Source organism: Moschus berezovskii, chromosome X (assembly GCF_049115385.1).
Source record: "Moschus berezovskii isolate FMDL1 chromosome X, NW_MosBer_1.0, whole genome shotgun sequence".
NCBI lineage: Eukaryota > Metazoa > Chordata > Mammalia > Artiodactyla > Moschidae > Moschus > Moschus berezovskii.
Genome location: NC_142488.1, coordinates 51,131,814 through 51,159,592, shown reverse-complemented (window position 1 = coordinate 51,159,592; position 27,779 = coordinate 51,131,814). Strand labels below are relative to the sequence as shown.

Here is a 27,779-nt window from a genome sequence, read left to right as displayed (position 1 = left end):
CACAAGGCATTGACACCAGCCAACCCTACTGAAGTCGGCTATCTGGGGGGCAGGAAGGTGGCCGGGGCAATAAATTCATCATCTCATTTCCTTCATCAGCCTACCCCATTTCATTCCCTGCAGTCACTTGGCACAAACGAATAAAGATCTTGCACCAAATCGCTGCTTAAAGCACCACTGCCTCAAGTTTCCTTCGTTATCTCATGTGGCTTCTGAGGCCAGGGAACAGGTTTTACTTGAGACGAATAAAGCTAGAGAGACAGCCCATTGGCCAGAGATTCTGTTTGGGAGGTGACGTCTCTCATTGTACTCTTTACGACCCCATGGACCAAGGCCCGCCAGGATCCTCTGTCAAGGGGATTCTCCAGGTGAGACTACTGGACTGGGTTGCCATGGCGGCCTCCAGGAAACCTTCCTGACCCAGGGACTGAACCCAGGTGTCCTAATTCCCCTGCATTGCAGACAGATTTTCTACCGCTGAGTCCCCGGGTAAACCCATGACAAAATGAGACAGCATATTAAAAAGCAGAGACATCACTTTGGTGACAAAGGTCTACAGAATCAAAACTATGGTTTTTCCAGTAGTAGTGTACAGATGTGTGAGTTGGATCATTAAGAAGGGTGAGTGATTCTTTCGAATTGTGGTGCTAGAGGGATGACCCTTAAGAATCCCTCGAACAGTAAGGAGAACAACCTGGGCAATTCTAAAGGAAATGAAAACTGAATGCTCTAAATACTCACTGGAAGGACTGATGCTGAAGCTGCAATACTTTGGCCACCTGATGAGAATAGCTGACTCACTGGAAAACGCCCCCATGCTGGAAAAGATCAAAGGCAGGAGGAGAAGGGGTAGACAGAGTGTGAGATGGTTAGATAGCATCACCAACACAATGGACATTAATTTGATCAAACCCAGGGAGATAGTGTAGGACAGAGGAGCCTGGCTGCAGTCCATGGGCTCGTTAATAGACACGACTGAGCGACTGAACAACCACCACCACCACCCTACCTTTGAGCTTCCCGAAGAAAACTAAGATCATGGCATCTGGTCCCATCACTTCATGGGAAATAGATGGGGAAACAGTGGAAACAGTGTCAGACTTTATTTTTCTGGGCTCCAAAATCACTGCAGATGCTGACTGCAGCCATGAAATTAAAAGACACTTACTCCTTGGAAGGAAAGGTATGACCAACCTAAATAGCATATTAAAAAGCAGAGACATTACTTTGCCAACAGATGTCCGTCTTAGTCAAGGCTATGGTTTTCCAGTGGTCATGTACGGATGTGAGAGTTGGACTGTGAAGGAAGCTGAGCACTGAAGAATTGATGCTTTTGAACTGTGGTGCTGGAGAAGACTCTTGAGAGTCCCTTGTACTGCAAGGAGATCCAACCAGTCCATCCTAAAGGAGATCAGTCCTGGGTGTTCATTGGAAAGACTGATGATGAAGCTGAAACTCCAATACTTTGGCCACCTCATGCGAAGAGTTGACTCATTGGAAAAGACCCTGATGCTGGGAGGGATTGGGGGCAGGAGGAGAAGGGGATGACAAAGGATGACATGGCTGGATGGCATCACCAACTCAATGGACATGAGTTTCGGTAAACTCCGGGAGTTGGTGATGGACAGGGAGGCCTGGCGTGCTGCGATTCACGGGGTTGCAAAGAGTTTGAAACGACTGAGCGACTGAACTGAACTGAACTGAGTGAAAGGTGCTCAAGCCCCACTCTCAGTAGGGCTAAGAAGCTTTCTCTGTCTGTCAGTGTTAAAGGCTGAGACTTAGGGCTGATGGCGGATCCTTAGAATGCTCATCACTCCCTCCCAGAGCTCAGACCAGGGATCCTTCTCACAACAGTAATGGAGCACGCTACCCTGGTACAGAATTGGGAGTTGTAGGTGTTTACCCCTCTCAATGTGTTTTCTCCCTTTACATTCACTTCCACATTTCTTCCTTGAGTCCCCGAATCCAACTCCGCTCAGCCCCAACTGGTTCCTGTAACAAGCTGCACCTGCATCTCGAGCACATCTCTAGCACCACATGCACAGCGTGGGTGCATGTACTCCCCACGCTATGTATCTTCTTTCTCCTCTCTCTTCAGAATCTGTCGACTCCCAGACATCACAAAAAGGGCTCCAGATCGCCCACAAAAGTGGCTGTGCTGCAGGGGAGGCTGTGACTCTGATCCACAGGCTGGGTCAAAGCAGGACTGTGTTATAAGCACCACAAGCTGCCCCACTGCATCATGGGAGCCAAAAGAGCAAAGGTCTGAAAGTCCTAACACAGACATTTCCGTGGATAGAACACCAGTGTCTTCCTTGGGACCCATGAGCTTTTGTATGGTTTGGGCCTATAGCATGTGTGACCTTTTTACAACGCTTGCAGGCATCGCTAGCCTTCTCCTAGGAACTCTCTACTCCCCACAGCCCCCCACCTACTGTACCAAAGATATTACTTCTGACTTCAGTGCGCCGATTGGGTTTTCACCTGGCAGGGATAAAAACACAACTTTTTTATGCTGAAACCACAAGATACCTGAGGAGAACGAGTCTTCAGAAAGTCCATTTTTCAATTATAATAGAAAAACTGCCTATGTAACAATGAAGATACAACAAATTAAAATAATAATAAATGTTATTTGGAAATTATCCAGAATGCCACACTTAAGAGAAAAAAAACTTAGTATGTGGTCTATTGCCTTCCAGGTTTTGTTCTCTGCATTTAAGAGAATTACGAGATGGGGGAGGTAATGTCTTCATGATATTGTATCTGTTGTTCTATCTGTTTATCACTATGGCTATGCTACTTTCCATAATGATGAGGGTGCTCCACTCATGTTGGTCAGAGGAAACACTGTTTAGACCTCGGAATGGACCAAGAACTGTTCTCTGTGATGAGTGCATGTTGACATGACACCCCATGGTCTTTCACGCACTTAGGAGACACTGTGTTCAGTCCATACACAGATCCATAGTAATGTTTCATGCGGATGGACGTGTTGATCTGCCTTTTGATGCAGAGTACACCAGACACTGCAGTGTATTGCAGATTGGGGGTCAGGCACCACACCTGGGTATTCCTCTCTCGCCTGGGTACCAATCTGACTCAGCTCTTGCCAGCTAGGTGACTTTGTGCAGATTCACTCACCCGTTAACATCTATGTGTCTCTGCTCCTTGGGTGCCAAAAGTGATGACAGCATTAAAAATGCTTACCTCATAGTGTTGCTATGAGTACTCAAAGACTTCATTATGCGTATATCTACGGAGAGCTAAGCACGGTCCAGAAGGGGAGCTCTTCTTCTTGTGTCTCTTCACTTCTGTTTCCGCTTGTACTACTATCCCCCTGTCCCCGCCCCACGCTGTCACCTCCCCCACCCCTACTCTCTCTCCCCTGTGCCCCAGTCCTCAGACTCTCCATCCCAAAACACAGCTGATCATCTCCTCACAATGTACCCCAGAAAATACCCATACCATCACCCTTGGAGTAAACAGTCATGAATATTAGCGGAAAAAATAAGAAACACAATAAACGGGCAATGTTAAAACTACATAAGAAATAAAGCATTACTGATAAAGGTCTGACTACTAATATTTTCATATCTTCACCGGATTTAGATCTTCAGAATTTGATATATAGGAATCAGACTTGATAAAACAATGGCAGAAAAGGTAATGCAATGTGGTTCCTTAAATAAGACCTAACAAAATGGGGGCACATGGTGTGTTCACAGGTGGAGAAATTCAATATAATCAGGATGTCAGTAGTCCCCATGCAGATCCATCAATTTCATACAATTCCAGTCAGAAATTCCAGCATGACTTTTTTGGACATATAGACTAAGTGATGATAACATTTCTGTGGTAAGGCAAATGAACTAGAATAGCCAAATGATTCTGAAAAACTATGCTGGAGGATTAACACTAACCTGAAATTTACTTTGCAGCTTCAACCAAAAGTTGTAAGCAACTAAGTGCCTATGGAGGGATGAATGGATACAGAAAACGTGATGACACCGGTCAGAATGGCCACCATCAAAAAGTCTACAAACAACAAATGCTGGATAGGGTGCGGAGGAAGGGGAACCCTCTTACACAGTTGATGGGAATTCAAACTGGTACAACCACTACAGAGAACAGTGTGGGATTCCTTTAAAAACTGGGAATAGACCTGCCATGTAACCCAGCAATCCCACTGCTGGGTAAACACCCCGAGGAAACCAGAAGTGAAACAGACACATGTACCCCAATATTCACTGCAGCACTGTTTACAATAGCTAGGACATGGAAGCAACCTAGATGTCCATTGGCAGACGAATGGATAAGGAAATTGTGGTACATACACAATGGACTATTACTCAAGTATAAAAAGGAACGCACTTGAGTCAGTTCTAATGCGGTGGATGAACCTGGAGCCTATTATACAGAGGGAAGTAAGTCAGAAAGAGAAAGAGAAATACTGTACATTAACGCATGTATATGGAATTTAGAAAGACGGTACCGATGACCCTATATGCAGGGCAGCAAAGGAGACACAGATGTAAAGAACAGACTATGGGACTTAGTGGGAGGAGTGGGTGGGATGATTTGAGAGAATAGTATTGAAACATGTACATTACCATATGTAAAATAGATGACCAGTGTTAAGTTCCATTCATGAAGCAGGGCACCCAAAGCCGGTACTCTGGGACAACCCAGAGGGATAGGGTGAGGAGGGAGGTGGGAGGGGGTTCAGGATGTGGGGGACACCTGAATCCCTATGGCCAATTCATGTTGATGTATGACAAAAACATCACAATATTGTAATTATCCTCCAATTAAAATAAATTAATTTTAAAAAGAAAATGTGGTGATATATACAATGGAATATTAGTCACAAAGAAGAAAATTAAGCCTTTTGAAACAACACGAATGGACTTCAAAGGCTTTATGGTACATGAAAAAAGTGAAAGAGAGACATATATTGTATGTTCTCACTTATATACAGAATCTAAAAAAAACTTACAGAACTTTCTAAGAGTTTAGAATGGTGGTTTCCGGGGCCTGCAGAAAATGTTGAACACAGGGTACAAACCTCCAGGTATGAGATGAATAAGTTACGTGGAGCCAATGTATAATTTGGTGAATATAATTAACAAAACTGTATAATACAGTGAAAGCTAAGAGGGCAGATCTGAGATGTTATTTCCTCAACAATTTTTAAAAAGGTTTATGTGAGGGGATAGAGTGCAAACCCTGCCTGTGGTAATCGTTTTGCCAAGTATGTGTGTATCAAATCATCCCACTGGCATCTTATACTTACAGGTTATATGTCAATACCTCAAAAAAGGTGGAAAAAATCAGAGAGTCCTGAGTGTTTCCGGTGGGAGAGCCCTCAAGCTATATTCTGTGTCCCTCTGACATCTCCCCATCATTCTTGAACTTTCCCTTATTACTGACATGACAAGGTGAACCAGGCTCATTTATCCTTTCCTTTCTCAGCCTGGGAACCCATCGTTTAGTGGAGAAAGGTGTTCAGAAGCTAGGATCTGGGGACTGGTGTAATTATTGCCATTGGAATGCTGCTGTTTCCACTAACTTGGGAATATTTGTGCATACACAATCACACATACAAACACATAGACACACATCTATAATTATATATTAGTCTAGCACATATGCACACCTATCGAATACAAGAAGTTTGCATGGAGACCTTTAATTCCAGTAGAATTCCTCAGAATTTGTTCTAGTTTACTTCCTTTCCATAATGGAAATTCCCTTTTCCAAAAATGACAGACGTGGCTTTCAGCATTCTTATGTATTTGCTGAGTTGATGAATCCCAACGCATTTAAGTGATCCCTCCTCCACAAAAGGGTCCTCCTCACAATCTGTGCAGAACCATCCCTTGCCCTTGACTGCCACACCTCACTCAGGCTTGAATCCATGAAGCAGTTAGCCTCCTTCACACCCAATCCCCAGAGATATCCTTCTTTCCACCTTGGGCTCTGACTCTCCAGGCAGGGATGCCCCTTTACACATACATATGCCTTGCCTGGCAGCACCTAATGGCTTTAGGACTGACTTGCTCAGGCACAAAAACGGGAGGGGAAAGAAAGGGTAGGGACAGGAAAAGGTGAATATGTCCTAATACAGTCAGCCAATCAACGTGAACTGGGCCAAACCCAAGCAATGTGATGAAGCCTGTTGTTTTTTTTTTTTCCCTGCCTCACTGTCCTCCAACTTCCTTTCCTGCCTCTGTCCTTTGCCCCAGTTCCTTTTCCCTTCTTAAGTCCTGCCCTCCATCAAGAGTACCAATGTTACGAGGCATGATTCCCACATTACAACTCATCTCTGCTGCTTGGCTGACATTCAGCGTGACATCGCTGTAGTTGGGACACTCAAACTCTCTCTCACACATGATGGACCAGAAGGTTTCACTCCTAATTTCAGGGATAGGTAGGAGAGAAGGTGCAGGGCACATGTTGGAGCCTTCAGTCCTTCATCTGTGAAATGCAGATGATCACAAATTGTGGGAGAAACAGAGACAGCAGCAACCAGACCCCTTTCCATGAGTGCTACATGCCAAACCCAGTGCATCACACGACTCCTTGACATTCAGGAGCACGCCAAGTAGATTTCTATGCCGGGACAGTTGCATTTGTTGTTCCTTCTGCCTGGAATGCTTTTCCCTTAGATAACCCCACGGCCTACTCCCTCACTTCCTCCACATCTCTGCTTACCTGCCATCTTTCAGGGAGACTTTCCCTCATTACCTTGAATAAAATAATAACACCATACCTACATATATCCTTTCCCCTGATCTAGCCTTATCTTTCTTCATAGTGCCTGCCACCCTTGATTTATTTACTGACCACTAAGTCTATGAAAGGAGACTTGGTGAGTTCTGTCCTGTCACAAACTCCTCCAATAGTGCTCAGGTATATGGCAGGTGCTCAGAAAATATTTGCTGAAGGACAGTCTGGAGCCAGGCAACACACATTGCTAATGTGCACAGGTACCCTCCAAGACGCGCACTGGCACCATTGTAATAATTATGATACGTGAGATTCCAGGAGACAACTGATACGCTCAACAGGACACCATCAGCATGTCAGGTTCCAGGCCTCGGAATCATATCTGCCAGCTTCCAAACCCTCAGTTCCTGGACAGAGACCTCACAGCCAAGAACATAAGAGGTTTTCTTTCTGACACAGAGACTCCAGAGAGCTCAGATAGACACCCAGAGACACCAAAAAGAGCTCACTGAATCTCTGCACAGAGAACACACAACTCCTCTCAGACCCTCAAACACAACAGAGACCATAACCACACACACTGTGACAAAGATCCTCCAAACAGACCGAAGTCTTCCAGACAGAAACAAATGAGAACTGCACAGATACTTCACATCATGGAGACTGACTCCCAAACCACTCGACACTTACCAATCTAATACAAAAACCCTAAACGGAAAGACAGAACTTTTAATAACTCAAGAACATCATCATATAACGTTTAGATAAAGTCGCCAGACAAATGGAAAACATGCACCCTGTGTACAGATCCCCAAGCAGCTGATAGTTTACACCTTTAGACAAACCCATCCTTAAAGCAGCTCAGAGGCATCACAACTTGGGACCCAGAATCAAAAACTCAGAGCTCTCACAATCTCAGGTGCACACACCTACACAGAGATCTCACACCCAGGGACTTAAATGCCAGAAAGCTCCAAAAATGCACACCCCAGAATACAGGCACACGCATCCTAGAGGCTTTGTAGTATTGTTCGCAAAATCCACTCAGATCAATTATCCATCACTCACAATTCCGCCCAAAGGCTCAAGGAGATCAAATGTACCCAAACAGCACCTGTGTTGTCACACGTAGAGATACACAAGCCCAGGCTCCCTGACACTGGTTACTCTCCAGGGAGAGACAGCAAACTCAGAGACCTCTCCCTGGACATGAATTGTATGCATTTGTGCGAATGACCGTGCGCTGCCACAAGATCCAGACTGAGCGAGAGCTAAAGAAGACTGAAACGCCGTCACCATGCACAGCCAGCGACTGCGCCAAACCTCGCCCCTAACCAGGGCAGCTATTCGACCCCTTCGGGGAAAGGAATAAAACTTGGAGAAAAACTGTATGCTCTAAAAAGCCGCGCACGGCAACGGAGGCGCACGCGTACATACACGCCGGTGACCCTTAGTTCCAGCTCTGCGACCCCAGTGCCTCTAACAGCCAGCCAGCCGAATGGAAGCGGGCGGGACACCAAGGCAGGCAGGAGTCGCGGGACTTCCGGCGCCTATTCGCGCCCTGGAAGAGCTAATTCCGGCGATCACGCGGTGACCAATCAATGCCCAGAACGCTTCCCTGACGCCATTCCCCAAACAGGCAGCCCATCTCGCTCCGTAGCCGTTCCCCCTTGGATGTAACCATGTAGAAACGAAGGGGTGGAGTTGGAAAAGAGAGGAAGGAAGTTGCAGGTTAATACCGGTGTCCACTCAGACTCGAATGCCACGGGAAGACGGAATGGAGCGAATGGGTATGTGCCCATGGTGCCACGAGTGCCTCCGCTGGGAAGTGTGGCCAATCCCGGACGCGGTGTAAAGGGACTCTCTGTGTTGTCACACGCCCTCTCCCAATGGTACCTTCCAGAGTGGGTGGTCCTACCGCTACCCCTCAGTGGTACATCCCAGGACAAAAGTGTTTCATCTCGCGCGCCCCTTGGTGGTAAGACTGAGGAACAGCCGATGTAGATGCCGGACGACCATTAGAGGGTGATCCTCCAAGGGCGGAAAGGCAAAGTTAGGGTGAAAACCCCACCGATTGCTGCAATCTTGGACCCAGAAAAATGTCTTCCGAAACTGAAGATTACTTCTCTGTAGAGGCCACTATCGTAACAGGAAGCATTGAAAATATTTTCTCTGTGCTTGTTTGTGTTTTCCTGTTTAGTACAGAATCGGTTTCATTGGGAAATCCTGCCACAGTCCCCCCAGGGGCAGCAGAGAGAAAGCTTTGGACTGGGATCTGAAGGCCTCGCTTGGGGAAGGCCTCTGTCGTTGACTGCGAGTACTGAAAAGGACATCAGGACATTCCATTCTGTTAGGAAAGCGGTCATCTCCAAGTGGACCCAAGGATACCGTGCAGATGACATAAAGACTACTGCTTTATCACCATCCTGTCATTCCTGAATATGTTCCCTAGCAGAATCCTCAGCCTATCTATGCCTCTCTCAACAAGTTCAAATTTGTTTATTCATTCCGTCATTCTTTCATTCTCTCCACAGTTTGTGTCAAGCACAACTATGTGTGTTAGGAAAGAGAAAATCAACTTTGGCTTCATGAAACTTACATTGTGTTTGGGTCATACAGCCCCAAAAGATAAGTAATTTTCAGGTATTCATAACTGCTGTGATTAACATTAAACCAGGTTAGTGAAATAGAGAGAGGGCATGATACCTAGAAAGAGTGGTCAGGGAAGTTCTTTCTAAGACTGTGACATTTGAGTAAAAGCCTAGAGGATGTGCCTATCTGGGAGAAAATTATCCCAGACAGAGTTAAGGCCATTTGAAAAATTAGGGCGTGGAACTCAGTGTGCTGCTGCTGCTAAATCGCTTTAGTCGTGTCTGACTCTGTGCGACCCCATAGATGGCAGCCTACCAGGCTCCTCTGTCCCTGGGATTCTCCAGGCAAGAATACTGGAGTGGATTGCCATTTCCTTCTCCAGTGCATGCATGCATGCTAAGTCACTTCAGTCATGTCCAACTCTGTGCAACCCCATGGACAGCAGCCCACCAGGCTCCTCTGTCCATGGGATTCTCTAGGCAAGAATACTGGAGTGGGTTGCCATTTCCTTCTCCAGGAACTCAGTGTAGTGTGTATGAGAAGAGTGAGGAGGGCTATGTTACTGTCACAGCATGATGGAGGGACAGCGAGGAGATCTGATGAGAGAGGTAATGAGGGTCAGGTCCCATAGGACTTTCTGGCCATAGGGAGGACTTTGACTTGAGCCACAGGAGGTTTCTTACCAGAGGAACCCCTAGGCTTCTCTCAGAGACCCAGATGACACAATGACTTTTGAGGAGCTCTTGATTTACCCCCAGAAAAACCACAGGCCATCTGCAATTGAACATGCCTTTCCTGGAATCCCCTACACTCAAGGAGAATCCCCGCTACTGCTCCCAGTGAACATCCGTGTCAATTGAAGATATCCTCAGGCAAGACAGAGCCAAGGAACCTCTTGGTGTGAGTGAGGTCACACTGAGTCTTACAAAGGCAAAGAGGGATGATATAACAGGCAGAGAGATGGCAGAAAAAAGACAAATATACAGCATTAGACAGGGACAGAGAGACTATTTCTGGCAGCAAACTGTCCCCACTTAAGTTAGCACTCACCTACAGGCCCCCAGCCCTGCTACTGGATGATGTACAGTACATTTTCTCTATAGGAGAATAAAAGCCCCTCCCCAAGAACTGTCTAGGGAATGACTCAGTTGCCCATGGCCTGGGCCTTAATCATGCTCCCTTAACACACATCCGGGGCCTCTGCCTATCATGATAAGGACATGTACCCGTCATGGTGAGGCTCATCTGTACATAGGGTCCCTCACAACTTGTCCAGCCCAGCCTTCCCTCCTGCTGATCTCAGTGCCAATGACTGCTTTAATGGGGGAAGAGAGGCAGGGATCTCTACATTTGTAGTGGAGCCTTGTGCAAATTGGTGAATGTGAGTTTTCTCCCCACCTATTTGGAGGCTCACCTCTGTGACTTTCAGCACCACCTCTCCAGGGAATATTAAGATTACATTCCATACATCGTGTAAGAAGTTGGGTGCATGATGGGGAGACACAGAGACATTCCTGACAGTGAGTCAGTCACAGGGTCCTTGTGGCCCTGTGCCAATGCCCCCCTCCCCCCCATCTGGCCAGGGTCGTGCTGAGTCTTCCCTGCCTCCACCAAGGAGCCCAAGCTTACATCTAGTTCCTCCCGTCATCATGAGCTGAGACCTTCCATCTGTTCCCTTCCGCAAATGCTGCCCTCCTTGTTGTGGGTTGGGCAGATTCACTGAGTGAGTGTGTGTACACAGTTTTTGTCACAGGCCCCCTATCATGGGTGGTACTCATGTCAGCAAGTATTGTTCTTAACAGGATTATTACCATGGGCTCCTGTGAACTGCACATGACTTACCCTTTCTGAGGATGGCAACCCAAGCTTTTATTTCTGTAGGGAGGCATGGTAGAAATCATAGCAAATGTAAAATCACAGGTCTGCTTCTAAGACCCATGAGAGTAGGGTTCATGCAGTCTTCCTCTTAAGACTATTGTCATATGCAGATACATGAACAGCTCAGAGGCCCAACCCTCTTGACAAAGACCCTCTAAATAGTTCAGAGACTTCATGCCCTGGGACAGATATTTGGAATCACTTCAGAGACTGCTCATCCTAGACTCCCACTTGAAACAGCTTTAATAGATCACACCTGAGGACACAGACCCCAACCAGCTCAGAAATTCCAACTGTAGACTCAGAAAAATTAGGATCCCTAAGAAACTCCAATACTTTGGCCACCTCATGTGACGAGCTGACTCACTGGAAAAAGAGTCTGATGCTAGGAGGGATTGGGGGTGGGAGGAGACGGGGACGACAGAGAATGAGATAGCTGGATGGCATCACCGACTCGATGGACATGAGTTTGAGTGAACTCTGGGAGTTGGTGATGGACAGGGAGGCCTGGCGTGCTGTGATTCATGGGGTCGCAAAGAGTCGGACACGACTGAGCGACTGAACTGAACTGAACTGAAGACAAACAGCATTGCCTACAGCCAGTTCTACAGGGTTAAATTGTAACCTCTGTGGTTGCTGAATGACAGTGCATCCTGAGGGATTCAGGATGAAAAACAGGATGAGGCACTCTGTGCTTTGGACAAACTGGCCTTTATTTAGTTACACGCCTACCTCAGGAAAAGGTTCAGTGACCCCAGATTCTTGCATCTTCCCACACACAGAAAAGCATGAAAATTATTTACTTGTGATATCTGATCTCTGTGTTTCACATTAATCTTTTACCAATATGCACACTTGACTGCATGTATTTCATAGCCAAAAATCATATTGACTTCTCTGCTACCTCCTCAGAGCAGTTTCCTCAGAGCTACCAGAGTAACTGTGTCCCCGGCTATAGTCCCCAGAAGACCCCAAATTCAACTCAAACTCACAACTCTTCTGTTGTATGTTTTTCTTTAAGTGGACACTAGCTAACAGCATCCCATTAGCTCTGAGTCTTCACACTTCTCCCCCACTGCCCACAGGCTGCACCCTGGGACATAGAGCCCCAAATCTTCACCTCTGGGCTTCTGTGTGGGCAGTAGCAGTGGGTTTCTGTTCAGTCGACCCCAAGAGAGTGAGGTGTCCAGTCTTGAAGTCCCTGCAATCTGCATTCACCAGCATGTCATCCTGAGGAATGCAAGTGCATTCCAGGGGTGGGGATTGCCTTAGAGCTGAGGGGTTCTGAAATTTATTTCCCATGTCTGGGTCCTGAGAATGGACCTAACACACTCTGGTCACCTCTCATCATGGTGACTTTGTATTCTGCCCAGCGGGACATTTAGAGTGAATCCCAGATCCACAGAACAAGCCCTGGGGACCTTGTCCTCTCTGTCATCTCTCAGCACCCACTGTGGGATCCTGAATTCTGGAGATAGGAGAGGTATTCCCCTCACTGTGGCTATGACAACTCTCTTACATCCCTCTAATCATCTGTCATTTTCCAAAGTCCCTCTCCTGGTAACAGCTGCCACAAGTCCTCTCTCTCCCCAAATCCCCACCTCTCCCCTCACCTTCCCCCAGGCCTCCCTCCCACCCAGGGGCCTTTTTGGCCCCTCCCCCAGCCCTACTCCCAGGCCTCATTTACACCCTCACCCCATTTGTGGCCTCTCACCCAGCACCGGTGCTGCCTCAGAGGATCACCTCAGGACCATGCCTACTCCCTGCATTCTGCAGGACGCCTCTTTCCTGCCCACACACAGGGATCTGTCATATAGTCCCTGAAAGAGCCAAACTGAAAATCTCTCCAGGATTCAGAGAAAATCCAGACCCAGACCAGCAGTCCAGGGCACTTCCCTCAGGGCTGTGGGGAAAGGGAGAGGGTCTCTGAGAGAAAGAGCTTGACTGAAGGTCACATAGGGGTGACAGGGTTTTTTTCAAGGGGCCTAGTGAGGAAGAAGTGAGATGGCACCTTAGAAGTGCTTCAGTTCAGTCACTCAGTCGTGTCCGACACTTTGCTACCCCATGAACCGCAGCACGCCAGGCCTCCCTGTCCATCACCAACTCCCAGAGTTTACCCAAAACCATGTCCATTGAGTCAGTGATGCCATCCAACCATCTCATCCTCTGTCGTCCCCTTCTCCTCCTGCCCTCAATCTTTCCCAGCATCAGGGTCTTTTCCAATGAGTCAGCTCTTCACATCAGGTGGCCAAAGTATCAGAGTTTTAGCTTCAACATCAGTTCTTCCAATGAACACCCAGGACTAATCTCCTTTAGGAGGGACTGGTTGGATCTCCTTGCAGTCCAAGGGACTCTCAAGAGTCTTCTCCAACACCACAGTTCAAAAGCATCAATTCTTCAGTGCTCAGCTTTCTTTATAGTCCAACTCTCACATCCATACATGGTCACTGGAAAAACGATAGCCTTGACTAGACGGACCTTTGTTGGCAAAGTAACGTCTCTGCTTTTTAATATGCTGTCTAGGTTGGCAACAACTTTCCTTCCAAGGAGTAAGTATCTTTTAATTTCATGGCTGCAATCAGCATCTGCAGTGATTTTGGAGCCCAGAAAAATAAAGTCAGCCATTGTTTCCCCTTAGTTTTCTGAATGTTGAGCTTCAAGCTAACTTTTTCACTCTCCTCTTTCACTTTCATCAAGAGGCTCTTTAGTTCTTCACTTTCTGCCACAAGAGTGGTATCATCTGCATATCTGAGGTTATTGATATTTCTCCCAGCAGTCTTGATTTCAGCTTGTGCTTCTTCCAGCCCAGTGTTTCTCATGATGTACTCTGCATCTAAACTAAATAAGCAGGGTGACAATATACAGCCTTGACGTACTCCTTTTCCTATTTGGAACCAGTCTGTTGTTCCATGTCCAGTTCTGACTGTTGCTTCCTGACCTGCATACAGATTTCTCAAGAGGCAGGTCAGGTGGTCTGGTATTCCCATCTTTATCAGAATTTTCCACAGTTTATTGTTATCCACACAGTCATATGTCCATACAAAGACATGTGCACAAATATTCATAGCAGCTTTATTTATAATAGACAAAAACTGGAAACAAACCAAACATCCATCACTGCGTGAATGGATAAAGAAATTGTGGTATATAAATACAATAGAATGCTACTCAGCACTAAAAGGAATGATCTATTGAGACACACACAACTGCAAGGAGGAATCTGAAACTAATTATGCTGAGTGAAAGAAGCCAGGCCCCCCCCAAGAAAAGGAATACATATTGTATGATTCCATTTATATGAAATCTAGGAAGTACAAATGAATAGATTAGTAGACTTTAGGATGTGGAATGTGAAAGAGAGGGAGCAGTGAAGAAAAACTCTAAGAATGAGGTCTGAGGAACCAGAAGGATGAAATTGCCAACATGATAAGAGAAAGATTGCAGGAGGAGCTGGTTTTAGGGGTAAGGTCAGGAATTCAGTTTTGGTTGTGTTGAGTTTGAGAGTGCCTATTAGATATCTAAGTGGGGATGTTGTGTAGAAAGTTGGATGTGAGAGACTGGAGATAAGAGAGAACTGGGTTGGAGAAAATTTGGAAGCCTGACTCGAGGGCTTTCAGGCATAACCACCAGTATGTATCACTCCATGAATGTTGCTGTGGCTTCCTCACAGGTCTTCCTGTTTCCTGCTCTTAACCCTCCAATCCATCTTTCATGCCCATGGCTGGCAGAATCCTTCTAAAGTGCAAAAATTGGCCATATAATGCCCCTGCTTAAAAAATAAAGGAGGAAACTAAGGAGGAGAAGAGAAAAACATTTTCAGTAGCAGCATCCTAGCCCCCTAAGAGATAAAGTCTCATCTTCTTAATCCAGCACCCTAGGATTTTTGTGACATATTCTTTGCCTCACCAACCTACTTATAACCTCATTTCTCCCCTCCGCCTTTAATGCAGTGCCGTCTGACCCAGCCTTCCCAAAATGGTACCAGCTCCTAGATTCTTCCTGCCTGGAATCTCTCTCTCCCTCCCCCCCACATTCCCTCTTAAGCTCATTATATCTTCTCATCCTTCAAAGCTTTCCTCACATCTCAAAGTCCATCTATCCATAATCCCACATGTATAACTCTCACGGAAAGCTTATGTCTCACCCTCAGGGCTATGATCTTCAGGTTATTTCCCCTCCTCTTTTATAAGCTATATGTATACAACTCAAGTTTCCAACAATACCAGTGAAATATATTTCTGAAATTTTGACATATTCATACAGTGGGATGCCATTCAGCCATAGAAAATGAACTCTTGTTCAGTCAACAGAATAGAGAAATTGCCCAAGCATAATTAAAGAAGCATATACTATATTATTTTTCCATTTATATAAAGAGAAAAACCAAACCATGCCCTTAGAAATCAAAATAGTGGCTATCCTAAGGTAGAAGTGACTAGGAGGGGGCACAGATGCGCCTCCTGGGGTGCTAGTCATGATCTGTTTCTTGACTCAGGCATGTTTGTGAAAACTCATCAAGTTGTCCATAATTTTTGTGCACTTTGGTATATTGTTATACTTGAATAAAAACAAAACTCAACTAAGGTGATTAACCATAATGAAAAGCAAGGAAGTAAACTGCATAAGGTTCAGGGTGAGAGAGGGGGAGCTGTGATTGGTAAAAGTCACCCAGAGAACTTCTAGGGTGTACAGTGTTCTGTTTCTTACCCTATGTGGTGTTTACACAGGTGTTTGAATTATAAACATTCTTAAAAAGTGGACATATGTTTTTTGAACTTTTCTGTTTGGGTAATATACTTTATCATTAAAACAGTTCTATAAGTGCATACATTTTCAGGATATATTTTGTAAAGCAAGTAGTGCAAAATAAAAACAACATGCAATGGAGTATCTATAGTAATGCTAGCTTTTATGTAAGAAAGAAGCAGAAATGAAAAAAAATACACTGTTCATTTGTGCAAAAAAGAAATATAGTAAGTGTAAATCAGAAGCTAGTGGGATTTATTACCAACATTGGATGAGCAGGAATAGGATGAAAAGTATGGGAGGATGGAATGGGGTACAGAAGATAGGAGAGTGACACCTTTGGGCATAAGTTTTTTTATGGCTTTGACTTTAAAACAACATTACCCTTCTACACTGTTGATGGGTCTGTAAACTGTTGCAGCCACTATGGAGAATAGTATGGCTGCTGCTGCTGCTAAGTCACTTCAGTCGTGTCCGACTCTGTGTGACCCCATAGATGGAAGCCCATCAGGCTCCCCCGTCCCTGGGATTCTCCAGGCAAGAACACTGGAGTGAGTTGCCATTTCCTTCTCCAATGTGTGAAAGTGAAAAGTAAAAGTGAAGTCGCTCAGTCGTGTCTGACCCTTAGCGACCCCACGGACTGCAGCCTACCAGGCTCCTCCATCCATGGGACTTTCTAAGCAAGAGTACTGGAGTGGCTTGCCATTGCCTTCTCCGAGAATAGTATGGAGGTTCCTTAAAATACTAAAAATATAACTATAATACCATATGATCCTGCAATCCCATTCCTGGGCATATATCTAGAAGAAATGAAAAATCTCATTCAAAAATGCACCCCAATGTTCATAGCAGCACTATTCGCAATAGTTAAGACATGGAAGCAACCTCAATGTCCAGAGACAGATGAATGGACAAAGAAGAAGTGGTATACATATACAACAGAATACTATTCAGTCATAAAAAAGAATTAAAAATGCCATTTGCAGCAACACTGATGGACCTAGAGATAATCACACTAAGTAAAGTAAGTCAGCCATGCATGTGTGCTCAGTCATTCAGTTGTGTTCGACTCTTTGCAACCCCATGGACTGTAGCCTGACAGCCTCCTCTGTCCACAGGATTCTTCAGGCAAGAATACTGGAGTGGGTTGCCATTTCCTCCTCCAGGGGATCTTCCCGAACCAGGAATCTAACTCATGTGTCCTGCGTCTCCTGCATTGGCAGGCAGATTCTTTACCACTGAGCCACCTGGGTAGCCCAAAGTAAGTCAGGCACAGAAAGGCAAATATCATGTGATATCACTTATACGTATAATTTTTTAAATGACACAAATGAACTTATTTACAAAAAATAGATACACACTATTATATAGAAAATAGATAAACAACAATGACCTACCATATAGTACAGGGAATTGTATTCAATATGTCGTTGTTGTTCACCCACTAGGTTGTGTCTGACTCAGAGCGACCCCATGGACTGCAGCACACCTAGCTTCCCTGTCCTTCACCATCTCCTGGGGTTTGCTCAAACGCACATCCATTGAGTCGGTGAGATCCAACCATCTCATCCTCTGTTGCCCCCTTCTCCTCCTGCCCTCAATCTTTCCCAGCATCAGGGTCTTTTCCAATGAGTCAGCTCTTCATATCAGGTGTTCAAAGTATTAGAGCTTCAGTTTCAGCATCAGTCCTTCCAATGAATACTCAGGGTTGATTTCCTTAAGGATTGAGTGGTTTGATTTCCTTGCTATCCAAGGGACTCTCCAGAGCCTTCTCCAGCACCACAATTTGAAAGCATCAATTCTTTGGCACTCAGCCTTGTTTATGGTCTAACTCGTACATCTGTACATGGCTACTGGAAAAACCATAGCTTTGACTAGACGGATCTTTGTCAGCAAAGTGATGTCTCTGATTTTTAACATGCTGTCTAGGTTTGTCATAGCTTTCCTTCCAAGGAGCAAGCGTCTTTTAATCTCATGGCTGCAGTCACCATCCACAGTGATTTTGGAGCCCAAGAAAATAAAATCTGTCACTGTTTCCACTATATCCCCATTTATTTGCCATGAAGTGATGAGACCAGATGTCATGATCTTAGTTTTTTTGAATATTAAGTTTTAAGCCAGCTTTTTCACTCTCCTCTTTCTCTCTCATCAAGAGACCCTTTAATAGAAAAGAATCTGAAAAATAACAGTTATATGTATATATGTATAACTGAATCACTTTGCATACACCTGAAACTAATACATTATAACTTAACTATACTTCAATTTTTTAAAATTGATGTTCTACTTAATCAACAAAGAAAAGGGAGAAACAAAATACAAACACAAACAAATAAGTCTATTTCAAATGAATAATGAAATTACACCAAAGAGGGGAAACAAACAAAAAAAAAACTGTAAACAAATATTAAGTACTAGTTAGCAGCTTTATTTTTCACAGTAGTGACTTGGCAGTTCTAAAACAACTATATGCATATCCTAGGATTGAACAAATAAGTAAATATATTGTGGATATTGAGAACCAGATTTCTCACTGTCCAAGAAAGGAGTTAGAAATATGGAAAGGGGGTACAGCTAGAATGAATCTTGAGGTTTGAGATTAGAATTGGAGTGCCAGTATGAATTAATGATTTTAAGATGATACAGAGATTTCATAGACTGATAGATAATGTGTGTATGTGTTTAGGAATATATACATACACACCAGCTCTGTCCACTGACATGGACTGTAAGCAATGACTCCTAGTTGCAACAATGGGCACACTTCATACCCATATTTTGGTATCTCTTCCAAAAGGAACCAAGACTGGTTTCTCGAGGAAATGGCTGATTCCAGAGCTGGGGCAGAACAAGTATAAGATAAGCCTGGAATGTCTTGATGTTCCAAAAAGTAAGGGAATGTTCAAAGGATGATGGACATATCAAAAGGACACAAAAGCAAGCTTGAAAGGATTCTCCTTGTCAAATTCTGGGACAATTTGGGCATCAAAATAAATAATGCAGTTTATAATGCATTGAATAAAATAAGAATCCACAAAGCCATATGACAAAACTAAATGAATGAACAAAGAAGGAAGAAAGGAAGGAAAAGAGAGAGAGTTCTTCCTTATTGTAGAATATGAACTAACAAATGTAGAAGGAATAATAATAGAATTAGAAAATCACCATTTGGCAGCCACCATAGGAATAATTGTTTCAGCCAAGTACAGTGGGATGTGAGTATGAGGGAAAACCATGGCTTGTTATTCCATATACTCCTGTGTTGTTTGTCTCACAGTGTGCATGTTCCCATGTATCACTTGTATAATTAAAAATGTGTTTATTCTTTTGACATGCTGAGGGACATGTGTTTGTCACTGTCAGTGCTTGCTGCAAGATACTGAGACATAAATAAGTAGCACTGAGGCAGCACCCAGGAGCACTGTCTCCTGAGAAGCAGCGATAAGAGCAGCAGGTCTAATTAATTGTAATACTGAAAAAAATACACTAGAACATGGTGGGATCACTCTTGCCTGAGTACCTCAGCACTGTGCTGAGACTATAACAAGCACCCAGTAGAAACTTGCATAAGGTGTAAAACAGCATATCCAGTCACTATCTTTGCATGAGGAAGTGGGGAATGCAAAGTATGATATATAAGTATATATAGATATAGATATATAAGCATATAGGTAGATATTAATACTTATTTTCAAAGAACAACACTGGAAGGATAAACCAAAAACTCATTTTTAAAAAGTGACCTATGATGGTCAGGGCATAACAGGGTGCAGGGACAGGATGGAAGTTATATAGTTTAGACTATATATTGAAAACATAAAAATATTTTACATATTCAAAAATTGAAATTTGATTAAAATTTAATCCTTAAAAATTGAAAACAAATGGAACTGAAAAAATCTCACTATATCACATTCATGACATAGCTTCCAAAGACAATATATTATTTCCAACAACTTTGGAACACCATGTTTTGAATGCATGCCCTTAAAGGAATACATTCCAAGGACATATAGAGCTGCTAAGAAAGTTTAGACTTCTTTCAGGAGTCTAACTGCCGGTAGAAATACTGGTTTTGTTACTTTACTGCAAAGAAGCCATTATATAAATATTGTTAGGAACCAAGATCTTCCATATAAAAGTGCCACTTTTGAATTGCAAAATTTTAAAATTGCATAAACACCTTGGAATATTCATTTTGAATTGGAAATATCAGAATGATCCAATAGGGCATCAACTCTTTGCTCTAAAATTTGTATTCCTTAATGAGAGAATTACATCTTTATGTTATCTTTCCTGTATTAACTGTATTTTGTGCAATCCAATAGCCTGAGTTAATGAAGGATACGTTTCACTTATATAAAAATGCCAGTTAATAAATATAGAAAAGTGATAGAATTTTTAAAAATGGCCACTCTGAAAATCTTAATAAAATAACTGAACCAGGCAACTATCATCAATGTGTGTGCTCAGTCATGTCCTACTCTTTTCACCCTCGTGGACTGTAGCCCGCCAGGCTCCTCTGTCCATGGGATTCTCCAGACAAGAATATTGGAGTGAACTGCCACTTCCTACTCCAGGGGATCTTCCTGACCCAGGGAGTGAACCCATATCTCTTGTGTCTCTTGCATCTCCTGCATTGGCAGGTGGATTCTTAACCACTGCATCACCTGGGAAGAGCAATAGATAAAATATTAAATAGATGAAATCATTAAATGAAAGGTTGATGGGGAAATTTCCTAGGGAGGTATCAGGCTATTACCACCTTAACTCATTAAAAGCAGGACTACCATATATTATACGCCTCCTGGTATGATGAAATAGGAATCTCATAGTACCACCAATGAAGTGTTCTTAATAACCTGAATGCAATAGAGTCCTCAGAGCTAAGACCATCTCCACGAATAATGGGGAGTAGGTAACATGTTAAATGACACCACAAGGGAGCAAAAAGACAAATTCAGAAGATGAGTCCTTCTACAGGAGCGATCCCAACCTCCAGGCTGTGGTTCATACCTCCTGTCAGATCAGCGGCAACATTAGATTAGAAATAAAGTGCACAGTAAATGTAATGCACTTAAATCATCCTGAAACCACCACTCCCTCACAGTCCATGAAAAAATTGTCTCCACAAAACTGGTCTCTGGTGCAAAAAGGCTGGGGATCCTTTTGTTGTGCTACAGCACAACTGTAATAAGTCAAGGGCATGACACAAAAAGTGCAAAGAGAGATTAAGGGGCAAAGTACTCCAGAGTCAGTTCAGTTCAGTTCAGTCGCTCAGTCGTGTCCAACTCTTTGCGACCCCATGAATCACAGCACGCCAGATTAAGGGACACTAAAGAGCCATATCAAACAATGCAATGTGCTCTGAATAGAACAAGCCTACTTTAATACACAGAAGAACTGTACAAAAAAGATCTTCCCGACCAAGATAGTCACGATAACGTGATCACTGACCTAGAGCCAGACATCTTGGAATGTGAAGTCAGGTGGGCCTTAGAAAGCATCACTACTAACAAAGCTAGTGGAGGTGATGGAATTCCAGTTGAGCTATTACAAGTCTTGAAAGATGATGCTGTGAAAGTGCTGCACTCAATATGCCAGCAGATTTGGAAAACTCAGCAGTGGCCACAGGACTGGAAGAGGTCAGTCTTCATTCCAATCCCAAAGAAAGGCAATGCCAAAGAATGCTCAAACTACCGGACAATTGCCCTCATCTCACACGCTAGCAAAGTCATGCTCAAAATTCTCCAAGCCAGGCTTCAGCAATATGTAAACCGTGAACTCCCAGATGTTCAAGCAGGTTTTAGAAAAGGCAGAGGCACCAGAGATCAAATTGCCAACATCCGCTGGATCATGGAGAAAGCAAGAGAGTTTCAGAAAAACATCTATTTCTGCTTCATTGACTATGCCAAAGCCTTTGACTGTGTGGATCACAATAAACTGTGGAACATTCTGAAAGAGACGGGAATCCCAGACCACCTGACCTGCCTCTTGAGAAACCTGTATGCAGGTCAGGAAGCAACAGTTAGAACTGGACATGGAACAACAGACTGGTTCCAAATAGGAAAAGGTGTACATCAAGGTTGTATATTGTCACCTTGCTTATTTAACTTATATGCAGAGTACATCATGAGGAACGCTGGGCTGGAAGAAGCACAAGCTGGAATCAAGATTGCTGGGAGAAATATCAATAACCTCAGATATGCAGATGACACTACCCTTATGGCAGAAAGTGAAGAGGAACTCAAAAGCCTCTTGATGAAAGTGAAAGAGGAGAGTGAAAAGGTTGGTTTGAAGCTCAACATTCAGAAAACAAAGATCATGGCATCTGGTCCCATCACTTCATGGGAAATAGATGGAAAAACAGTGGAAACAGTGTCAGACTTTGTTTTTTTGGGCTCCAAAATCACTGCAGATGCTGATTGCAGCCATGAAATTAAAAGACGCTTGCTCCTTGGAAGGAAAGTTATGACCAACCTTGATAGTATATTAAAAAGCAGAGACATTACTTTGCCAACCAAGGTCCGTCTAGTCAAGGCAATGGTTTTTCCCGTGGTCATGTATGGATGTGAGAGTTGGACTGTGAAGAAAGCTGATCGCCGAAGAATTGATGCTTTTGAACTGTGGTGTTGGAGAATACTCTTGAGAGTCCCTTATACTGCAAGGAGATCCAACCAGTCCATTCTAAAGGAGATCAATCCTGGATGTTCATTGGAGGGACTGATGCTAAAGCTGAAACTCCAATACTTTGGCCACCTCATGCGACGAGTTGACTCACTGGAAAAGACTCTGATGCTGGGAAAGGTTGGGGGCGGGAGGAGAAGGGGACGACGGAGAATGAGATGGCTGGATGGCATCACCGACTCTGTGGACATGAGTTTGAGTGTACTCCGGGAGTTGGTGATGGACAGGGAGGCCTGGCGTGCTGTGATTCATGGGGTCGCGGAGAGTCGGACACGACTGAGCGACTGAACTGAACTGTAAAAAGACATTTGATTATTAAGACAATTGGGTAACTGTGGGCTTGCTTATTGTTAGACATTCCAAGCAATTATTTCTATGCTTAAGTGTAATAGTGGAATAGTGGTTTATTAAATTATCTCCTTTTTTAGAAATGCATACTGAAGTATATATGGGTACAATTCAATGTCTGAGATTTGCTTTTAAATACTCCAACAAAAGAAAAAATTGAATAGATTAAACATATATGGTAGAATATTATTTATTATCCAATCATGATCACATGTGTGTTTATGCTACTACCCTCTGTGTTTGAAATGTTCATAATAAAAGTTTGACGAGAAAATGAAAGTGGGCCCTAAGAAAAATTCTAGAATAAGTATTTTTATTCAAGCCAGGGGGAAAAGACTTGTTTAGGTTCAGTGACAATGACAGTTAAACATGGGTGCAAAATATACCAAACCATTCCCAACTGTTTAGACACCAAGTAGACCATTCTTTATGACAAGCATGTGCTTTATTATTTTTTTAAAAGGCTGTGGAAAATTCTTAGAGAAATGGGAATACCAGACTACCTTGCGTGTTTCCTAAGAAACCTGTATGCCAGTCAAGAAGCAACAGTTAGAACCAGACATGGAACAATGGACTGGTTCAAAATTGGGAAAGGAGTAGGCTGCTGATTCAAGATGGCAGGGGTGCTGATTCAAGATGGCAGAGCAGAAGGACATGCACTCATCTCATCCTACGAGAGCACCAAAATCACAATTAGCTGCTGAACAACCATCAACAGGAGAATGCTGGAACCCACCAAAAAAGATACTATACATCCAAAGACAAAGAAGAAGCTTCAGTGAGACGGTAGGAAGGACACAATCATGATAAAATCAAATCCCATACCCACCGGGTGGGTGACCCACAAACTAGAGAACAGTAATACCAAAGAAGTTCTCCCACTGTTGTGAAGATTCTGAACGCCACGTCAGGCTTCCCAGCCTGGGGATTCGACAGAGGTACTGGGACTCTTCAGGGAATCTGACCTTGAAGGCCAGCAGGATTTAATTGTAGGACTTCCACAGGACTGGGGGAAACAGAGACTCCACTCTTGCAGGGCACAAACAAAATCTTGCATGCACCAAGACCCAGAGAAAAGGAGCAGTGACCACACAGGAGACTGAACCAAAACTCCGTGCTAGTGTTGGAGGGTCTCCTGTTGAGGCACGGGTTGGCAGAGGCTCACCACAGGGAGGGGGGCACTGGCAGAAGCAGTCCTGGAAGGTCCCCCCTGGCATAAGCCCTCTTGGAGTTCACCATTAACCCTGGGATCGTTTTAGTTCAGTCGCTCAGTCATGTCCTACTCTTTGCGACCCCATGGACTGCAGCATGCCAGGCTTCCTTGTCCATGACCAACTCCCGGAGCTTGCTCAAACTCATGTCCATCGAGTCAATGCTAAGGAAAATCAACCCTGAATATTCATTGGAAGGACTGATGCTGAAGCTGAAGCTCCAGTTCTTGGACCACCTGATGCGAAGAGCTGACTCATTGCAAAAGACCTCTGGTGCTGGGAAAGATTGAGGGCAGGAGGAGAAGGGGGCAACAGAGGATGAGATGGTTGGATGGCATCACCTACTCATTGGACACGAGTTTGAACAAACTCTGGGAGATAATAAAGGACAGAACGCCTGGTATGTTACAGTCCATGGGGTCACAAAGAGTCAGACACCACTTAGTGCCTGAACAACAACAGGAGCTTCTAGATATCGTTAATGTTCTATTTCTTGAGCTGAGCAGTGATAAGTTACATGAGTGTTCATTTTATAACTATTTGTTAATACATCTCATGCACATCTCTATCTTTATATTACATTTCACACTTTAAAATGTTAAATTTTTAAAATCATGATTGAATGGTAAAACATAGCACTCTTTCTCCCAATTCAAGGTAACCTGGACTTGTTAAGCAGGCCACAGCAATCCTCTAAGGTGCTTTTGCCCACCTGGAAGCAGAATACTGTTATTTCAGAGAAAGGAATGGGAGAAAATGAGGAACTTTTAAAATCCTTGAAAATTGTGCTTATCTCCTCACCTGCTCAGGGAGTGTAAACAGAAGGGCACAGGCAGAAGGCAGCCAGGGTTCTCCCATTCCTGGAATGTTGGAGTTGATTAAAAATGGAGGACTGTGGCTAGAAGTATATGACACAGTTTCCCCTGCCTTCTCCCACTGCAGCTCTGCCTGTTGGATGTTGTGTGCTTATCTCATAGGGGACATGCCTTTTTTGGAGAACTTTTTCTCCCCCTTGCTAAGGGAGTAAAGTTACTTCTGGGTGGAGTGAAGGGTGTCGGGCTTAAGTCCAGCTGACCTCTCCCACCCTCCCTTGCAAACCCTTCTTTCCTCATCATGGATCCTTGCCATATCCCATGACCTCAATAGAACAATCCTTTCTCCTGAGAGCCTTAGAAGGTATGACTTGGAGGTCAACGATGACAAATCAACATAGCAGGAACCCAGGTCAATATCTCTGTGTTCAAAAGAAAGTCTAAGAGCCTTAGTCTGGCATTTAGGATTTGGCCTGTGCCGGAAGACCATCCTTCACCTAGGCCACAACAAATTGCTTCTGCCATGCTTCAAATACATCTTGCCTTCTGGAACCCTCAAGCCTTTGTACTGGCTTTTTCACTCACCTAAGCGCCATTTAAATTTAATCAAGATGTGCATGGCACTATTAATGATTTTATGTCTTGACTTTATTATGAACACTCTACAAATAGTATCTCATTTATCTTCACAACCCTATTTTGTAAGCACTATTACTACCTCATTACCAGATAAGGAACTTGAGGTGCAAGGAAAGTAGGAGGTACAGATTCAAACCCCAGCAGCCTGGTACCAGAGTCAGTGCTCTTACCCACCACACTGTGTTGGCTCTCAAACTTCTTCCAATTCATTTCTTATTCTTCCACACTTATTCTGGGTATCAACCACCCCTCCCCACACTGCCCCTCTCCCACAGCTCCCAATTCCCACCTTTGCCTCCCAAACATCCTGACTGCTAGTTTTAGTTTTTCATTTTTAAAAACTTTTAAAAATTGAAATATATAACACACATAAAGAAAAGTACCAGAGGCATAAATAAACAGCTCTCAGTGAATTGTTACTAAGTAACCATCCATGTAATCAACAGGGAAATCAAGAAATAGAACCTTCTCAGTACCTACAAAAGTCTCCTTGGGCCTCCTACTCGGAGCCCAAAGACAATCAAGACTTCTATCACCATAGATGAGTTTCACCTGTTTTAGAACTTTATCTAAATGAGACCAAAAGAGCATGTGCTCTTTGTGTCTGGTTTATTCTCCTCAGTATAATGTTTGCAGAATCTATCCATATTGTTTTGGGCTTCCCAGGTGGCTCAGTGGTAAAGAATCTGCCTGCCAATGCAGGAGACATAAGAGATGCGGGTTCTAATCCCTGGGTTGGGAAGATCCCCTGGAGTAGGAAATGGCAACTCACTCCAGTATTCTGGCCTGGAAAATTCCATGAACAGAGGAGCCCGGCAGATTACAGTCCAAGAGTTGGACACGACTGAGCATGAGCACTCACACATACGCACAACATCCATACTGTTGTATGTGGTTTGGGGCATTTCTTACCATCAATGTGTAATATTGAATCGTGTGACTATAAGACAATTTATTTATCATTCTTAATGATATTTAGGTTGTTTCGAGTTTGAACTATTAAAAATAGTGCTTTATGAAATGAACGTTATTGTATATGCCTTTTGGTAAACATACCATGAGATGGATTTTCAGCCTTTAAAAAAATATATATATATATGTTTAAGGCTACAAATTTCTCTCTAAGCATAGCCTTAGCAGCATCCCACAGAATTTCAGATATAATATTTTCATTATCAGTCAGTTCAAAATATTTTCTAATTTCCATTGTGACTTTATATTTGACTCATGGATTTTCTTCCCTCCCCAAAACATGATGCCCAAACATAACAATAACCACCTGAGGGCCATGTCAAAATACAGATGTTGGAGCTTCATTTCAAACCTCCTAAATTAGCATTTTGGGGAGGTATACCTGGGGATCCATATTTCACAAACTCTATGAGGTTTTAAATGCAGGTGGATTGCAGGACCACAACTCAGTAATGGAGCAAGGGTTTCCTAAGGGCAGAGAGCAAATCTGATTCACCTGAACCCACTCTGGTATTCTTGCCTGGAGAGTGCCATGGACAGAGGAGACTGGCAGATTACAGTCCATGGGGTTGCAAAGATTTGGACACAACTGAGCACACACAAGCACCCTGAACCTAGCATACAGCCATGTTTAATAAACAAGTGAACCAGTGAACGAGGGAAGAAGAGAAATAGAAGAAAATTGCGTATATGAAGAGAACTGGAATTCTTAAATGCTATAAATTAGGGGAACCACTATAGCATCATTTGGTCTCAATTTAATCTATTCAGGACAGAGATATTTTTTTCCTTGCCTTCGAACCTCTGCCTACAAGGCTTCCTCCTCACCTGTCCCATTCTGCTGTCATGGGTGCATGTCTGTCTACTGACCCAGAGAAAGTAGGGGTGGCACAGGAGATGACGTCCTGAGAAGGGTTGTTCACAGATGGGCAGCGGTCCCAGCCCCGCCCCCCCCACACCTGCCCACCTGCAGGCCTTCCTGGGAAAATGCCCATAGAACCCATTCATAAAATGCCCATTCTAAACAAGATTGTCTGTCCTACCTCTCAGAGCTTTAAGCATTCCTCCCATATGAAAGCTTTTGAGAAACTTCCACAGATCTTTCTGCCCTGACCCCAACCACAGATCCCTCCTACCCCTGCTTCCTCTAAACTTTGTAGCC

General features: G+C 43.9%; 1 protein-coding gene across 6 annotated transcripts in view; it reads right to left on the bottom strand.

Annotated features, from left to right (window-relative positions):
• The window catches only part of LOC148773296 (uncharacterized), a 40,653-nt gene that overhangs the window by 12,771 nt on the left and 103 nt on the right, over positions 1–27,779 (bottom strand). For 2 of the 6 annotated variants that reach the window (XM_088833650.1, XM_088833649.1), the window contains exon 1: positions 742–8,262. The gene's annotated coding sequence lies outside the window, so the exon portion shown is untranslated. Of the gene's footprint in view, positions 1–741; positions 8,264–8,471; positions 8,589–27,779 lie in introns of those variants that run through there. The other 4 variants (XR_016036859.1, XR_016036858.1, XR_016036860.1 and 1 more) reach the window with 4 other exon arrangements.